Source organism: Otolemur garnettii, unplaced genomic scaffold, assembly GCF_000181295.1.
Source record: "Otolemur garnettii isolate 467f Iridium unplaced genomic scaffold, OtoGar3 scaffold00189, whole genome shotgun sequence".
NCBI classification, from domain to species: Eukaryota; Metazoa; Chordata; class Mammalia; order Primates; family Galagidae; genus Otolemur; species Otolemur garnettii.
Window position 1 is genome coordinate 1,634,181 of NW_003852584.1, and position 6,793 is coordinate 1,640,973.

Genomic DNA, 6,793 nt, shown 5'->3' on the forward strand with positions numbered 1-6,793 from the left:
AAATAAATAAATAAATAAATACTAATGCAGTCAATGATGTGTGTTGTTGCTGATATTTCCTATGCCTCCATGCACTTTCTTTGACGTCTTCTAGATTCTTACTACTTAAAGCGTGGCCCATGACTCAGCTGCATATTGCCCTGTATATGTTGCTGAGGCTGGAGTGTGCAGGGTTATCATAGCTCATTGCAGCCTTTAACTCTTGGACTCAAGGAGGCCTCCTGCTTAGCACAAGGCAGCAAAATCTTTATGGAACGTCTATGCTCCAGTCACTGTGGAGTGCAATGTGAAGAACAAAAGCTACACCATGGCCATGCACAGTGGCTCACACCTGTAATCCTAACAACCTGGGAGGCAAGGAGAGAGGATTGCTTGAGCTCAGGAGTTTGAGATCAGCCTGAGCAAGAGTGATATCCCCCATCTCTACTAAGATTAGAACTATTCGTTGGGTGTGGTGGTGCACACCTGTAGTCCCAGCTACTTGGAAGGCTAAGGAAGGAGGATTGCTTGAACCCATGCATTTGAGGTTGCTGTGAGCTAGGCTGAAGCCATGGCACTCTAGCCTAGGTGACAGAGTGAGACTCTATCTCAAAAAAAAAAAATCTATAGTTCCTGCCTTCTTGGAGCTTACAGCCTAGTAAGGGAGGCTTAATCTGAATCAAATAATCATATAAACAAATGCAACTTTGTACCCTCCCTCAGAGGGACATACCTGATGCCTGGGGGGCCTCTACTGGGCAGATTTGACCTACTCAAGAAAGTTAGGGAAGGTTTCCCTAGGAAAGTGTCACCTGAGTTCAATTTAACATGCTATATTGGAAATGCTTCTGTGATATTCAAGATAACTAATTAGGCAGTTCAACTTGCAGGGTTGGGGCTCAGAGGGCAGATCAGGGCCAGAAAGATAAATGCAAGAATCACCAGTGAGGACAGATGACAGTTCAAGGCAGAAATGGGAATAAGACTATTTAGAGAAGCAGAAACTTGGAGCAGGAGAGGACCTACGTCCATTTGTTATTTCTTCTTACTAGATTCATGGTTTTGACAGAAGTTCCATTCAGTCACAACTGTACTAGGACCTCTCTTGTATTTTTAATTTTTATTTTCATGTGTTTATTTTTTCCCTCTCTCATATTTTTCATAAAACCAAACCTTTTCTTTCTTTTCCTTTTTTTGTTTTTTAAAGATAGGCTCCCTCCTGTCACCTGGGCTAGACCAGGCTGCAGTGCAGTGGCAGGATCTGAGCTCACTGCAGCCCCTGAGCTCACTTTGGCAAAGTTTATTATAATGTGTCTGGGAGATGCCTTATTTGCATTGAGTCGAGCTGGGGTTCTGAAATGGTCTGCTATCTGAATTTTCGAATCTCTTGGCATGTCTGGGAAGTTCTCCTTGATAATCTCATGGCATAGAGCATCTGGGCCTTTTGAAGCAACCTTGTCATCTTCAGGAATTCCTATAAGGCAATAATTCTATATTAGTTTTCTTTGAATTATCCCAGAGCTCTCTGAGAGAATGATCTGTTTTTGCTCTCCACTTCTCTTCCTCTTCGAGCATTTGGGAGTGTTCAAAAGCTTTGTCTTCAATGTCAGAAATCCTTTCTTCTGCCTGCCCTATTCTGTACTGAGGGATTCTACTGTAGTTCTCAGATCTTTGAGGGCCACAAGTTCTTGTCTCAACATGTCAACATCTTTGGTGATTTTGTCTTTGAATTCATTGAATTCTTGAGACAACTTTTGAAATACTCGTTAAATTTCTAATTCCAACTTTACCTCCATTCTATTAATCTTATTTGCAATCCAAATTCTGAATTCAATTTCTGACATCTCAGCCATTTGTTTATGAATGGGATCGTCTGGTGTGTCTGCCATGTTGTTCCTTGGGGGAGTTGCTCTACTCTGATTATTCATGTTGCCGGAGTTTTTCCACTGAATCTGTCCCATGATTATTTTATACTGTTTGGCGAGATGAGCAGATAAGGTGAAGTTGGGTTAGGGTGCTCCTGGAGTAGAGATCTCATTGGACCAAGGAGAAATCACTCTCAATTTTTCAGGTGGGTGCTAGGAGATAGGGTTCTTCCACTGAGAAATCTAATATGGTACCCACAAAAAAGGAAAATCAAGGGATCCTGAAATAGACCTAGTTACTGACTCCTAATACATGTTGGGAGCAACACTCAGAGGGACAGAGGATTCAAGGTGAAGAAGAAGACTGCTGGAACAGACCTCAGACAGTGATTTTCAACCAGGATTCCATGGCACACTAGGTGTGCTGTGAGGATCTTAGATGTGCCATAAAAAAATATTTTTCATATTTTTCAGGTTGCTGTGCAAATTTGTAAAGATCATTAATAACAATATTTTTGAAAGAAGTTCAAAGCCTAGTAAGCATATACTTTTTTTTTTTTTGAGCAACATAATTTAGGTGTGTCACAGAAGTTTAACTATAGGTTCAAGGGTGCCATGAGATAAAAAAGGTTGAAAAACACTGCCTTAGGAAAAAACGCAATTCAGATAAAAGAATAGCTCTTGTTTGCTTTCTCATTTTTAGGGTACAAATGTTCTAGTCAGAGGAAGTTTGCTTTCCATCTGTATTTTTTATGGCGGCCACCACACCATAACTTCCCTTAAAGATCAGAGGTCTGTCTTAAGACATACCCAAATCCTTTTTAGTTTTTCAGACAGAAGTTGCAAATGGGTGGGCCATGGGCTCCATGCTGACTATGGATGTGGTTTATTTGCACTACATAATTTTTTTTTAATTAACTAACTTCAAAATATGGAAATTTGTTGTAATGAAATCCCAATTTCTAGCTAATCTTGAAATAAACATGAATTTTGAAATAAACCTGTAATTTCTGACAAAGCTGGACTTATAAACCACCTGGCAACATTCAGAGAGGACTGAGAAGCAGCTGGTACCTATCTCAGGCAGGCGCGCCGAGTGTCAGCAGACCCTGGGCTGGGTTCCCTCATTATATCAGCTGCTGGACCCTAGAGGACCATGAGTTTGCAACCTTGTGTGTGATCTGGCTCCTATACTACCTCCTTTATGATGTCTTTTCTTCATGGTGTTCACTAATAACCACCCCTTCCATCTTTCAATCTAGTATCTCTGTCACTTTCAATGCTTCCCTCATTATTCTTGATCCCCTTTTCTCCTTCCCTTTAATTTTTTTTTTAATTGAGACATACTTACTCTGTTGCCTAGGCTAAAGAGCTATGGTATCATTACTCACAGCAAACTCAAACTCTTTGACTCAAGTGATTATCTTGCCTAGGCCTCCCCAGTAGCTGGGGCTTACAGGCACCTGCCAAAATGCCCGGCTATTTCCTTTTTTTTTTTTTTTTTTGCTTAGCAGGCCGGGGCCAGGACTCAACCCACCAGCTCCAGAGCATATGGCTGGTGCCCTAACCACTGAGCTATGTGCACCCAGACCTTTTTTTTTTTTTTGAGACAGAGTTTCAATTTGTCGCCCTCGGTAGAGTGCTGTGACATTACAGCTCACAGCAACCTCAAATTCTTGGGCTTAAGTGATTCTCTTGCCTCAGCCTCCCAAGTAGCTGTGACTACAGGCGCCTTCCACAATGCCAGCTATTTTGTTGTCATTGTTGCTTGGCAGGCCCCGGGATGGGTTCAAACCCTCCAGCCCTGGTGTATGTGGCTGGCACTGAGCAACTGAGCAATGGGTGCCCAGAAATTTTTTTTTTTTTTGAGACAGACTCTAATTATATGGCCCTCAGTAGAGTGCTTTGGTGTCATAGCTCACAGTAACATCCAACTCCTGGGCTCATGTGATTCTCTTGTCTCAGCCTCCAAGTAGCTGAGATTACTGGTGCCCACCATAATGCCCAGTAATTTTTAGAGATAGGGTTCTTGCTCTTGCTCAGGCTGGTTTAGAACTCCCAACCTCAAGCAATCTACCCATCTCTGCCTCCCAGAGTGCTAGGATTATAGGCGTGAACCACCACAGCTGGCCCACTTTTTTTTTTTTTTTTGAGACAGAGCCTCAAGCTGTCCCCCTGGGTAGAGTGCTATGGCATCACAGCTCACAGCAACCTCCAACTCCTGGGCTCAAGCAAGTCTCCTGCCTCTGCCTCCCAAGTAGCTGGGACCACAGGCGCCCGGCACAACGCCTGGCTATTTTTTGGTTGCAACCGTCATTGTTGTTTGGCTGGCCTGGGCTGGATTCGAACCCACCACATTAGGTGTATTTGGCTGGCGCCTTAGCCACTTGAGCCACAGCTGGCCCACTTTTTAAAAATATTAATAGATTTAAGTGATACAAATGGTTTTTGGTTACATAGATGAATTGTATGGTGAAGAAATCCAGGCTTTTTTTTTTTTTTTTTTTTTTGGAGTTTTTGGCCAGGGCTGGGTATGAACCTGCCACCTCTGGTATATGGGGCCGGCACCCTCCTCCTTGAGCCACAGGTACTGCCCCAAATCCAGGCTTTTAGTACCCACTGCCTGCATGTTGTACTTTATCCCCAGTAGGTAACTTTTCATCCCGCACTCACTCCCACCCTCCCCCTTCTGAGTCTCCAGTGTCCATTAAGTCACTCTGTATGACCCCTGGGTAGTCACTGCTCACCTCCCACTTATAAGTGAGAACATGTGCTATCTGGCTTTTAGTTCTGAGTTACTTTGCTTAGGATAATGGCTTCTAGATCCATTCAAGTTGCTGCAAAAAATGTTATTTCATTCTTTTTCATGGCTGGGTAGTATGCCATGGTATATATGCATACATTTTCTTGATCCACCCAATAGTTGATAGGTATTAAAGTTGGTTCCATATCTTTGCAATTGTGAATTGTAGTGCAATAAACCTGTGAGAGTACACCTTTTCTTATTTATCTGAGAATCTCATTATGTCGCCCTCGGTAGGGTGCCATGAATCATAGCTCACAGCAACCTCAAACTCTTCGGCTTAAGTGATTCTCTTGCCTCTGCCTCCCAAGTAGCTGTGACTATAGGCGCCCACCACAACCCCGGCTATTTTGTTGTTGTTGTTGTCATTGGTGTTTAGCAGGCCCCAGCTGGGCTGGAACCCACCAGCCTTGGTGTATATGGCTGGCACCCTACTCACTGAGCTATAGGTGCTGAGCCTACCTTTTCTCTTTTAAAAACATAACACTTAGTATCCTGTAATATACTATATGACTTACTTATATAGTCTGTTTCAGTCTCCTGGAATATAAACTCCATGAGGACAAAGATCTTTGTTTTGTACCCAGACACATCTCAAGCATCTAGAATAGTGTCTGGCACCGAGTGAGTACTCAGTAAATATTTGTGGGCAGAATGAAGAAGTCACTGCAGGGGGCCTCCAGACCCCTCTGCCTGCCCCGTGGCAGCCCTGGAATCACTGATGCACAAAGCCACCCCCCCACACCTGCCTGTGCCTGGGTTGAGGGCAGGAATCCCATCTCCTTCAACTTTGTATCCTCAGGTGCCCGTATAGGATCCAGACACTTAACACGTCCCTAGAGAATGTACCTGCTCAGTGTGAATGACATCTAGTGAAGAATCTGAACACTCCCCATGGGAGAGGAAGCTTGAGAAGAGACTCAGTCCATTTTCCTTAGAACAGTATTCCCAATGCTACCAGGGTTGAAATGGGGGATCCCAGACTGCAGGTGTGATTAAGTTAAGGATTTTGCACTCTGGGAGGCTGAGGGACCAGGATAACTTGAGGTCTGTAGAATGAGAACAACCTGAATAAGAGTAAGATTCCATCTCTATAAAAAACAGACATACTGTAGTTGGGTGTAGCGGCAGGTGCCTGTAATCCCAGCTACTGGGGAGGCCGAGGTGGGAAGATCACTTGAGCCCTGACTTTTCTGCTTCCCACTTTCCCTCATCTGAGCCCTTGGGACTGCACTGATGTCTAAACAACAGGAAATTACCTTCTTGCAGCTAGACAACCCAACTTTTTTTTTTTTTTTGAGACAGAATCTTGCTCTGTCACCCAGGCTAGAGTGCAGTGATGCTATCCCTAGCTCCCTAGAACCTCAAATGTCTGGGCTCAAGAGATCTTCCTGCCTCTGACTCCCAAATATTTGGAACTACAGACATGGGGCACCACACCCAGCTAACTTTTTCTATCTTTAGTAAGAGATGGGGTCTTGCTTTTGCTCAAGCTGGTCTAGAACTCCTGACCTCAAGTGATCCTCCTGCCTTGCCTCCCAGAGTGCTGGGATTATAGGCAGAGCTACCTCAGGAGCACATGTTAGATGGGCTGTAAGGGAAGGCCTCTCCTGGAGAAGTCATAAGCGCTGAGAATTGAGTAAAGAGCAGCTTCAGGCACCGAGAAGAACACGTTCCTTACAGGAGCTTCAGTAAAGCCAGCAACCCTATGGGCTCTGCTTGAATTTTTCTGTCACAGCACTAACCTGGTGTTAGGGACTGAAATGTCGGCCCCCCTCCATCCATACCTGAAGTTCTAACCCTTAATGAGACTTAGACAGTAATTATGGTTAGATGAGGTCATAAGATTGGGACTCTGACCTGATAGGACTGGCGTCCCTATAGGAAAAGGAAGTCACACAGGGAGCTGTCACACTAGGGAGTCATGCACACAGAGAAGGGGCCCCTGAGGACACAGGGAGAAGGCAGCTGTCTACAAGCCAAGGAGAGGCCTCACCAGAAACCAGCTCTGTGGGCAGCTTGATCTTACACTTCCAATCTCCAGAGATGCGAGAAGGTAATTTCCCGTTGTTTAGATATCCTGATCTGTGGTATTTTGTCGCAGAAGCCTGGAAGCCCGACCTGACACCTCCTTTGTAAATCTACA